At 42.0% G+C, this 12,716-nt stretch overlaps 1 protein-coding gene across 12 annotated transcripts in view; it reads right to left on the bottom strand.

Moving 5' to 3' along the window:
• The window catches only part of Cpeb3 (cytoplasmic polyadenylation element binding protein 3), a 193,835-nt gene that overhangs the window by 12,997 nt on the left and 168,122 nt on the right, over positions 1 to 12,716 (bottom strand). The gene's annotated exons all lie outside the window — the stretch shown is intronic.

The following is a 12,716-nucleotide window of genomic DNA, read 5'->3' on the forward strand; positions in this document are numbered from 1 at the left end:
CAACCTTCCAGATATAGCAAATTCAGTTATTAATTTTGGAGATGTCTTTGGGTAGACTGAAAAAATCTATAGGGGGAATAGTTTGGATTTTATTTTCTTTTGCTTTATAAAGGATAATCCTTACCATTTTTCACATTCTGAGGTGCTAGGAGGTGAAAGGTTTAAAAGGATCCTGACGTCATCCCCATAGTTCAAAATGTATGCCTGCACAGTAGGCCCATGCCAATGCCTCCACCATGTTTTATAAAGTGTGAAGGTCTGTGAGGTCTCTGGCCTTAAGATCATCCATTTAAAAACCTTACATTTTAAAAATTCATTTGTGTGTGCACACCATGGCGTGCATGGAGGTCAGAGAACTACTTATGGTATCTGGCTGCCTTCCTTCCACCACGAGGGTCCCAGGGGTGGAACTCAGGTCATCAGACATGGCGGCAGTCATGTTTCATGAAAGACAGAAAGGACAGCTAGTAGAGTTCCACGTGGCACATGGGTGAGCCATCCAGCCTAACTTCTTCACGCTGCTTGGGAATGGGATTGAAATGTGAACCTTCAACCAAGGACTGGAGACAAAATCTATACCAGGTGGATGACAAAGACAAGACATTTGTACGAAATCTGTGGTGAGCGAGGTGACTGTTACACAGTGCCACTCCCTTAAGGTATCTAGGCACAGAGCACTTTGGCTGAGTCAACTCAGCCTGTTTCCTTCACTGCAAGAGGGGCTTCTGCCAGCTCCTCCATGTAAGAACAAGCACTCACCGAGAGACTGCTAGCTGGTTGATAGCACCTACCTCTAAATTTGCAGATCCCGAGTGTTCTGTTAAAGTAAACAGCTAGGAAAATGACAATGCTCTTTTTTGGACTAGTCATCCCATGAGCCTCGTCTACACTCAAATATGAACCAGAAAGAAAACATTCATTTGATACTGCATCTCACTGTGTTGCCCAGGCTGCCCTCAAACTTACGAATGTTCTGCCTCAGTCTCCTGAGGAGCCGGAAGACCTGCACTACTGTGCACAGTGAGAAGAACATGTTGATCATGCTACAACCAGGTATTCACACTAAAAGTGACCATAAGTCCTGAGACCCAGAAAGACAGGTGAGGAGAAGTCAGAGTTCACAATTAGCAAAGACAGCCTTGACAGAAAGGTCCCACACCATTCTAAAATCTCACTAGACTACACAAATAAATTCCCTTGAATAAGACTTTCTAATCAAAGGTGAGAGTCTCAGTGTTTGAAAGGAAACCCAGGTTAGAATAGCTCGGAGGTTTTTGAGCCAGAACAGGCAGGGACAAATAATAGTGATGAGACACAGGCCAGGTTACAGGAGCCCAGACCACAGATGCCAGCAGAGACCACAGCAGTGAGACATAGGAGTCCAGACCACAGATGCCAGCAGAAATCACAGCAGTGAGACACAAGAGTCCAGACCACAGATGCCAGCAGAGACCCCGGCAGTGAGACATAGGAGTCTAGACCACAGATGCCAGCAGAGACCACAGCAGTGAGACACAAGAGTCCAGACCACAGATGCCAGCAGAGACCACAGCAGTGAGACACAAGAGTCCAGACCACAGATGCCAGCAGAGACCACAGCAGTGAGACATAGGAGTCCAGACCACAGATGCCAGCAGAAATCACAGCAGTGAGACACAAGAGTCCAGACCACAGATCCCAGCAGAGACCACGGCAGTGAGACATAGGAGTCTAGACCACAGATCCCAGCAGAGACCACAGCAGTGAGACATAGGAGTCCAGACCACAGATGCCAGCAGAGACCACGGCAGTGAGACATAGGAGTCCAGACCACAGATGCCAGCAGAGACCACGGCAGTGAGACACAAGAGTCCAGACCACAGATGCCAGCAGAGACCACGGCAGTGAGACACAAGAGTCCAGACCACAGATGCCAGCAGAAATCACAGCAGTGAGATACAGGCCTGGTTACAGGAGCCCAGACTACAGGTCCCAGCAGAAATCATCCAAAGCAAGGTCCTAGAGCCCTCACACTTTTTGCTATTGGGTCATTTTATATATCCCAGCTGTGACTGGCCAGGGACAAACTGTAATATCAACACTTTACTTAGTATGGCTGCTAGGTCATCTTAATCTTCAAGTAGCTAAAAATACAATGCCTTTCAGTCTTCAGCAAATTCAGGCTCAGTAAAGAGAGAGAAGTAAAAAAGATTAATATTTGAACTACTTAAGGTGCTTGCAAAGAAAGGGGCAAAGGATGGCATCTCATTAAATTAGAAAGGTGATTTTGAAAAGCATGAAAGCAAACAGCATGTACTATTACAATGTTCTTTAAACCAGAGTATTCAAAAAGCCCAACTTTGAAACTCAGTCTCTCTAGCCCTCAATATAAAGTAGTAAAGGAAATATTTGTCAAAGGTATTCTAAATTTTATTTTCTTTCTTTTTAAAAAATTTTTTTTTGTTTTTTTTGAGTCAGGGTTTCTCTGTGTAGCTTTGTGTCTTTCCTGGAACTCACTCTGTAAGCCCAGGCTGGCCTCAAACTCACAGAGATCCACCTGCCTCTGCCTCCCAAATGCTGGGATTAAAGGCGTGCACCACCACTGGCCGGCAAATTTTATTATCTTAAGACATTAGAGGGTTGGGGATGTTGCTCAGTTGGTAGAGTATGTGAGTAGCATGCAGAGAGTTCTGGGTTTGGTCCCCAGCACATAAACCAACTACAGTGATGACACATGCTTGTAATCTCAACACTAAGGAGGCAGAGGCAGGAAGGATCAGAAGTTCAAGATGAGCTTTGGTTACCAATCAAGATTGGGGCTATCTGGGGATAGATGAGATCCTCTAGGTCTCAAAAAGAATATGGACAGAGGGACTTTGGATGAAAAGGAAGTGAGAAGGAAGAGGACACCAATGGGCAAAGCAACCACAATACATTATATACATGTGGGCAGAGAAATGGCCCAGTGGTTAACAACATGAAGTACGCTTCTAGAGGACCCAAGTTCGATTCCAGCATCCATGCAGGGCAGCTCATATATTACATACACATATGAAATTATCAAGGAATAAATGCATTTGAAAATAATATGGGGACATTGTAGATGCTTTGATAAAAAAAAAAGTACCAGATAATCTCAAGTAACCAAAAAAAAAAAAAAAAAAAAAAAAAGAGAGAGAGAGAGAGAGAGAGAAATTTGGGGCCTAGGGATGCAGCTCAGTGGGGAAATACTTGTCTGACATTCAAGAGGCCCTGTGTTTGATCATTAATACCACAAAAGTCATAAATACTAAAGGATTATCAACTACATCTTCAATGCCCTGTCAATCATCACAGACATGCCCACAATACCTTTGTCTTACTCAAATCTGTAGCTACAAAGGCCATGTCAAGCTAAACACACTTAGGGGAAAAAAAAAAGGATTGAGGAAGAAAAAAAATAATCAACTGTGTATTAAATTGTGTGACTCTTTCATGTAATTTGAACATGGGAGGAAAAAAAGTTGAAAACACAGTATTTTCCCTAAAACATTATTCTCCATATATGATATATCTTGGAAGGGTCCTATGATAAAAATCATGGATATGTATGAAAATGCTACAATGAAATTACTATATGTTGCATGCTAATTTAAAATTTTAATTTATAATAGGAAAATTATTAGTGTGAAAAACGTGCCTCTTTTTTAGATCTTCAAAATGAAGGTTAGCATGAGAAAGATCCTAATATGTCCTAGATAAACTATTTACCTAACTTCTTTTAACAAGCATTTTCAAATTTTTGTGATGCACAAACAGATCTTTAAACATAAGATAAATTTTAAACAAGTCCCTAGAGACTCAGGTTTCATGGAGCACACTTTAGGATATGGTAGATTAGAGGAACTAATCATAGTAACATCCCTGGACAGGACAGACCTGCCTTCCCAGAGTCCTCCTCCTGCTTAAAAACTGAAAAACCAACAAAATTTACCCCTTGTCTGAAATACGTGATTCCCTTTATCACCCAAAATTCTAATTATAGCCTTTAATGAACAACTCCCAGAAGATCTCCAACACCAACCAGAGTCACAGAACCACTGTGTTATCAGCGCTACTAAATACTGACACTGATTTGCAATTTTCAAGCTCGCGCGCTCTCTCTCTCTCTCTCTCTCTCTCTCTCTCTCTCTCTCTCTCTCTCTGTGTCACACACACACACACACACACACACACACACACACACACACACACACACATACACACTGGGTTTGTGGGAGGCCACTGTTCTTTTAAGATATATAGGAAGAGCTGGGGAGATAGCTCAGTGGATAAAGTTCAAGCTGAATGACTGTGAGGACTGAATTTTGGCTCTCACAAAGTCACGCAAAGGCTGGGCAGGTACTGCAACTGCTTGTAATCCCAGCATTTGGCAGGCAGAGACAGGGGCTCCTTGGAACAAGCTGGCTAGCCATACTAGCTGGGATTGGTGAGCTCCAGGTTTACTAAAAGACGCTGGCACAATAATGCAGGTGAAGAGTGACTGAGGAACACTACCTGATGCCAACTATGTGTGCATATGGGCATACACGCGCACGTATGCACACACGCGCGCGCGCACACACACACACAACACACTTGCACACCAGAGAAAGGTCTGTCAGTAGGCGTGTGAAGACCTTACATTAGCTGATTCTGGTCTATATCCTTTTCACTAGTAAAAAAGCTTTTATGAGCGGAAATGACAGAGCCTACCCAGTGTTCACTGTGTGACATTGTTCAAGTCTCGCAAACCCAGTGTAGAGGTTTCCAGGAGACATGACCAAGTTGTGCTAACCAATTGTTTGGGTGGGTTCAGAGTTTGATAAACATTGCTAGTATCAATCCATCAATCCAGTCATAGATTTTTGCTAGATGGAGTAAGAGTCAACTGACTTTTATACACTTTCTTTTTTTTTTTCTTTCTTTTTTTTCTTTCTTTCTTTTTTTTTTCTTTTGTTTTTCAAGATGGGGTTTCTTTGTGTAGTCTTGGCTGTCCTCAAACTTACTCTGTAGACCAGGCTGGCCTTGAACTCACAGAGATTCACCTGCCAAGCACTGGGATTCAAGGTATGCACCACCACTGCCTGCATACACTTGATACTGTTTTATCATTATCATATAAAGCAGACAAAAGAGTAGGAAAAGCCCATATAAGAAGAGTGCCCATTTTCAGTGGTTTCCTTTTTCCACTGCAGGAGTCTCTCATGTGTCAGTGACCCAGGTGTGAGCTGCACAGAAGACTTGACTTCAGGACTTTCACAGCCCATAAAGCATTCATTAGCATCCCTTCTAAAAACACATTAAAACAGACAAGGTGAGCACAGAGGTCATCATTTGCTCTGATGATACCTAGGTATTTTAGACTATTTTAGTTTTCTCTCAAAACTACCATTAAAAGGAATACAAGCAAAATTTAATTTAATTTCCATTCCAGTTAAGGTTCAAAATCTTTTCTTTGTCAGAGAAAAGATACCAACAGGTAAAGCATTTCTTTCTAAGCAAGATGAAAAAAGAAAACTCTGCAGTCTGTTAAGTGGAAAATGAAAAGGGGACTTTAAATTTCACCTATGTGTCTTGGCTAACATCCAAACAGTGTTAGCTGACTGATGCCTGGGTCAAATGTTTCTAATGATATCTTCAACTAAACATTTCCCTTACACACAGGTACACTAGAAGAGGGGAGACAGTAATCAGCTGTGGACATATGCTTAGGAACAGTTTAAGAGGGCCAGGTCCATCAACAATCCAGAATAACATCTGTGTTGACAAGGAGTTCCCAAACCATCTATTCATCTGCCCTTTCCTTTATCTCTGGAACACCCTGAAGTTACTTAAGCTGATGTTCTTATAACCACAGAACCCTCTGACGCCCCCCTCTCCCACCAAGGTTTCTCTGTGTAGCTTTGGAGCCTGTCCTGGAACTCACTCTGTAGACCAGGTTGGCCTCGACCTGTCTCTGCCTACCGAGTGCTGGGATTAAAGGCAAGAGCTACCCTGCTCCCCCCACACCCACCCGGTCTCTCTGGCCTTTCTTAAGATCACAGCACAAGGGAGGAAAAGTCAGTTCTCAAGCTAGTACTTTTAAATAGAGCAATGACTTTCCAAAGGGATGAGACATGGGTGGGCATAACTGATCCCCTATTACATTCTAAGGGGCAGAGTTCAAGAACAGTCTGAAACATAAACTAATAGCTTGACTACAAAAGAAGTAAAAGTAAAAATAAAAAACCTCCAAAAAAAAAAAAAAACAACCCATAGGAAACCTTCATTCTTATTTTGTTAACGCTCTAGCTATGTCCAGAAACACACGGGAGCTGCCCCATCAACTCCATGACGCCTGTTCCATGACGTAGATATTCTTGAAAAGTTATTTGAAATACCAAAACAAGTACAAGTCTTTTGTTGTAGCTTTTCTTTCTTTTTATTTTTTTTTATTTTTTCTTTTCTTTTTATTTTTGAAGTGTCTCACTATGCTTCAGACTCATTATATAGCCCAGTCTGGTCTTAAACTCATAACTTCCCTTCATTAACCTGCCTAAGATCATAGGCACTTGCCAGTACTTCTCAACCTGTGGACTGAGACTCCTTGGCAAACCTCTATCTCCAAAATATATTTAGATTACAATTCATAGCAGTAGCAAGATTATAGTTATGAAGTGGCAAGGAAAATAATTTTATGGTAGGTGGTCACCACAACATGAGGAACTGTATTAAAGGGTTGCAGCATTAGGAAGGTTGAGAACCACTGCACTAAACAAACACATACCTTAGTAAGGGGCCTATGATTTTTTTTTCCCCAGAGAATGAGTTTGGCTGTGCTGGAACCCACTTTGTACACCAGCTGGCCTTGAACTCAGAGATCTACCTGCCTCTGCCTACCAACTGCTGGGATTAAAGGTGCGCCAATAATTTTTTTTTTTTTTTTTTTTTTTTTTTGAGACAGGGTTTCTTTGTATAGTTCTAGCTGTCCTGGAACTCACTCTATGCACCAGGCTAGCCTCAAACCCACAGAGATCCACCTGTCTCTGCCTTCCAAGTGCTGGGATTAAAAGTGTGCACCACCACCACCCAGTTTATAATTTTGAAAGTAAGTTTGAGCATTTGAGATTCCATGGAAGAACTGAGTTTGAAGAATCTTTGGGTCCCAAAGGATGAGGGATGTATTTCAGTGGAAGAACCCCCATTCCTAGCACTGCACAAGAGGGACAAACAGACACACGAACAAACAGAACATTAGGCCTGAGCTGAACAGTGCGGCTGAGGAGCCTCCAAAGCTGAGGCAGCCCTGCCCTTACTTGGGAGGTACCTTACAGAACTCTCTGAACATCCAGTTTTCCCTGTCATAGACTAAAGGATACTGGGCCAGGTCAGGTCTAATGTTAAGTCCAGGTTTAATATACTATATATGTCAAAGAATACCTTCTGATATTCTAAGTAGCAAAATCTAATTTTTAAAAATTACTCAAATAAGTATCTTAACCAAGCAGAAAAGAAAAGCTGAGAAAGAGCTGTGGTGGACAGACAGGTATGGTAAAGGTCAGAAGAGAGGGGTTTCCCATTTGGACTACCTCTCAATGAGCGTTCAATCAATAGATGAATCATTGATAAATATTCAATGTTCGTTCATTGCATGTCCTATTCTGAGTACACAACAGCTCCTCTGAAAAACACAGTCATTGCCCACATGGACTGTGTGCTCTGCAATAGAGTAAATGGACTTTCAGCACCTGGTACTCAATGCCACAACGGCCTAGAAAGTATATGATATGATGTTCTGTGGGGGAGCTGTAAATGCCAATGAATACATCATTCCTAAAACTACCACAATGAAGGTAAGGCCTGAAGGAAAGGTATTAGCCAGGTAATTGTATGCTTGACCCTAAGAAATGGGGAACAAGACCAGTCATGGGTGGCTCAGGAAAAGGAGGGAGGAAAGGGTCATCTAGGAAAGTTCAGTGCTATCGTTTGTTTACACCTTTATCCAATAGGCAGAGGAATGGAACCAAAGGTTTAAATACGGAAGTGATTTCTTTTCAATTGTGAGCTTATGAAAATATCCCAACTGCTTTACATGGATCAGAAGTGGAGGTGCGTGACTGTAATCCCAGCACCCAGTGGTCCCAGGCTGGAAGGGTGTGAATTTGTAGTCATCCTGGGAGGCCCAATCTCAAAACAAAATAAAAACTGAAAATAGAAGAATGATTTAGAGACAGACTATGGGGAAGCAACTCTAGTTGTCCAGTGAGAGACAGCCCAGCCACCCTAATTTATTCTACACACAGTCAAGTGCTTGTCCTGTACCAGACACCCTGTACATATGTGTCAGAGTCAAAATCAGGGCATGGATCTGTAAGGACTACCAGTCTCTGCCCAGTAGTCCCATTAGTCACCTGTAAGTCCTCTTGTGGCTAGACACAGCAGTAAGTCATTGTTGTATGGATGCAACAACTCCTTCAACACACCCACAGGAGGGTTCCTGACTGAAGAGCACAGGCTGACTAAGCAGGGTCCTCTCCTGATGAGCAAAGTGAATATGGAGGATACAGGCAGTGTGTACCTGCCCCCAGTAGCTGCTACACAACTGATCCTCTTATTGCACACACAAGGTTGGATGTGAAAATACCTCTGACTGAAACCAATCTTGGTGACAGGTGCACAATGGTACAAATATACTAAATAATTTCAATTGCATTCCTTAAATGGGGGCATTACAGATATACGAATATCATAAAACAGCTCAATAAGGCTGTTACGAATCACCTGTCCACAAAGACAGATTAATGGATGAGTGACAGGAAAGCAAAGCGTGAAAGCTACAGGATTGACTGTTTCAATGAATGTTGAATACTGACATGTTTTAAGGAGATATGTAAGTAATTCTCTTAAGATGGATAGAAAAAAATTAAATCTACAAAGGTCGTATTTCTCTATAAATTACTCTATCTAAAATCTTAATCTTAGCAACAATGACAATAAACAAACATAGATTATCAAGAGATGTCTTGACAAATTTCAGTGGACAGAAAAGAGATACAGAATATATTGATCTCTTATGAGAGAGTATGTGCCCCCAGACTCCCAAGGTTCTAGACACTTAATGGACTATGGGACCTGATGGCCAAGTGCAGCTGCTGTGCAGCTGGCCTCCATTATTCTTCTCATGGAGTGAGCAATGCAAGGGAGAAGGGTTGCCAACAGGAAGCAGGTGGATTTAATGTGCCATGCTTCCATCGAATCTACAGTTTATACCCTTGCAGACGGAGACAGAGACGGAGGCTGATGCTATTTAAAACAGTCAGGGTTTAAAGGTAACTCCAGGCTCACAGGAGGAGAGGGCAGCACCTTAGAATCTTCAATAGCAACACAAATGGATTCTGGAGACTGGGGGACACAGGCCCTTGACTTTTAGCACAGGTTTCATAGCCTTTACTATGAGAACACTGTAACACCCTGTAAGAGCTATTCAGGAAAGGGGTGCCTATGACAGACATTCTCTGTAAGGGTACTGTTTAGGGAAATACAAAAGTGCTTTATATAGTGGCAGCTCTCTAGAAAGCTCAAATTTAAATTTTAGTAGACATAGAAGTATGAATGAGCCTAAAACACATCTATGAAGGATGCAGCTAATAGACTCCAAATGCCTAAGACAAGCATTGTGTGGTTATGCTCAGAACAAGGACAAAAAGCCATAACAGTGAGGAGGGAGGGATTGCAATGTTTACAGGTCAACAGTAGCAAGAGCCCAACTTAAGACAGTGGTAGGCTCCCACTCCTTCCAGTGAAGGAGACGGGCTTTATATGAGTCAGGGCCAACAAAAGATATTAGAGGATGGAGTGGGGCTCCAAGAGAAGAAAGCGCCATGTAAGAGCTCAGCCACTCTCAATGATTTCTGATGTGTCCACTCAGATGACTATTGGAGAATAAACACACACCTCCTTTTCTCATTTATCATCCTCAGAGGGGAGAAAAGAAAGCTACTTTCATGCCGATGAGAACCTAAAGTTCTCTAGGTAAACTTTAGTGCCCAGGTTTGCCAGTGATGGATGGGATTGCAGCCTGAGTCAAATGTATCAGACATCCAAATGAAGAGGCATAATGAGCAGGCAGGCCCACCAGCAACAGCAGCAGGAGTGATGAGGACCCTTCAAAAAGCACCATGTGTGGATTCAAAAAAGTTTACTGAGCATCTCAGACTGAACCAAGCAATAGTTACGTACTGGGGATGAGTCTGAGAGACAGGTGCCGCTCTGTGGAGCTAGCTCAGTCTTGTATGAGAGTTACTGTTAGAAAAGAAGTGAGTGAGGGTACTTGAAAACCAGAAATAAAGTTGAATCTCTGTCATTTTTCTGAGTCTCCATTAACTGAGTGTTTCAAAATTCTGGAAAAATTAATTTTAATTAACAAACAAACCACTATCACTTGTTCTCAAGGAGTCCTTAGAATATTTATTCTAATTTGCTCAGATACACATGCTAACAAGACATCTTGCAGAATATGAAAAATCCATTACCAACTGAAAATTTCACCCCCTACGATACTATTACTACAGACACCGCATACTTGTGTCATAGGACATGGAGAAATTAAGCTGATACTAATCTGGAAGCCTCATCCCTACTGGCTAGTTTTCATAATTTTGGAAAGGTCTATGCATACTACCAAGGGAGAAAAGTAATCAACAGTTTTACCCAGCTGTGAACTATGTAAACAACAATAACAATTAGCCTGGTAAGTTATGCCCACTGGTGTAATAGTGGTATGAATGTTATGAGAGGAAACAGGCAGTTTCTGGTTGAATTTAAGGCCCACTCCACAAAATGAAACTCATAACTAGTACCCTTAATTGGTTCAAAAACCCATGGCTGACTAGGCTGTAAGCGCTAGCAAAAAATAAAGCACTAATATTCTGCTGAAAAGACATAGTAATAACTTGCTCTTAAATTCTTATCTCATACCTGCTAAAAAGTATATCTGTCAGTCCTCATCAGAGAAGCTTCTTTTTGCAATAGACAGCAATGAACACAGATACCCATAACTGTTGGCTATGCAGAAACTATGAGACTGTGTAGGGCTCAGCTCTCAGTGGGACATCTGTATCACACTCCAACCCCAAAGCTTAGGGATCATCACAGAAGAGAGACAGAGAGATACTGCCAGAGGCAGTGACATCTGCAGTGAAACTGCTGTCACTGAGCATGACACATGAGTTCACAGCAGCTGTGAGCCCAACATGGATGGGAAGAGCTCATGGAGGCGCGCCCCTGGTAGAGGAGCTATGGACAACTGATGCCTGCTGGCGAGGGAACACCAGTTTTCCTTGGGGATAAGGTCTCCGAAAGGCTGTCCATGCTCTAGTAGATGGCTCTACATCCATTCATCTACAGGCAGCACTAAGTGAGCTCAATGAATTTAAAAACAGCACATGAAGCTGAGAGGGGAAAGTTCTGGAAGGGACTAGGGGAGCAATTGGAGGGACAGGAGTGGAAGGTGGCTTTGATTAAAAAAATATATTACAGTGCACCTAAGTTAAAATGTATTAGGTAACATTATAGCTGTAACATTTAAAATCAAAATTCATATGAAATTATTTTATTCAGCTACTTTCTCTTAAAAGTCTCTTTAAAAGGCACTGGTACAGCTTGGAAGCTCTATACAGCTAACGTAGCTTAACTTGAAGATAAACAGAGTTATGGAGCATAGGATTCTAAATATCTCAGAAACTATTCAAAATTTAAAGTTTTTGGTAAAAATTAAAAAAAAAAATAACAAAGAAACCACTGCCACCTACTCTCAAGGAATCATAGAGTATTTATTCTAAGTGCTGGCTTTTGTAATTTGATCAGAACACATGTTAACAAAATACAATCTTGCTGAGCATGAAAAATGCATACCAACAGAGATTTCCACTGAGATGCTAAGAACATTGTCTGTTATACAAAACTAATCAAAGAGGACTGCAGAGGGTGTGGTAAAGCTCCCTAACAGGAGGCTACTTCATTCATTCCAATCCAGTCGGTGCCTTGCCTCGAGGATATCCTCTATTCAGAAGCAAGAACAGCCACCGTGCAATTCATGGCAGAAGGTCAAGGCTCTTCTTATGTTCTCCTTTGTGTATTTTAATCTAGGTTCTAGACTTACTCCTCCCACCCTCCGTTCTCCCAACATTCCCAACAGTGGAGAGCTGTTCACAAAGCCAACAGAGCACACCCACTCCCTCAACCTGCCAAGGTCAAAGGAAGTTCACCTGACACCCATACCTCCAGAGCCCCAGCAGGAGACATAATGAGCAAATGGCAGGTAACACAGCATGCATGAGTGTATGTATACACGTGTTCCATGAGTAATAAATTATGTGAGGCTGGAGAAGAGACTGAAGGGAATAGTATTTGGTTCCTGTGATTGCTACCAAGTGTGATGATGTTACAATTAAAAAATAAAGTTAGGTTCAAATGTGTACTTCTGAACATGTCAATTCAAGTTTGTTTTAAGGTCAAAGAGGTGACCAGCTCTCAACCTTTGTTAGGGCATTGCTACTAGTTTGGTACACTAAATTCTGCAGATTTCTTTTCATCACCTGGGAGAAAAAGAAGCAAAGCAGGAGGAGGAGGTTCATCCATACCTTCAACACTAAGAGGATCCTCTCTTCTTCAGGCAAGCTCTATGAACTCACAGCCTAATGCCATTCAAGACAGAGCTGCTATCTTATGATCACAAA

This window comes from Onychomys torridus, chromosome 1, assembly GCF_903995425.1.
Source record: "Onychomys torridus chromosome 1, mOncTor1.1, whole genome shotgun sequence".
Lineage (NCBI taxonomy): Eukaryota > Metazoa > Chordata > Mammalia > Rodentia > Cricetidae > Onychomys > Onychomys torridus.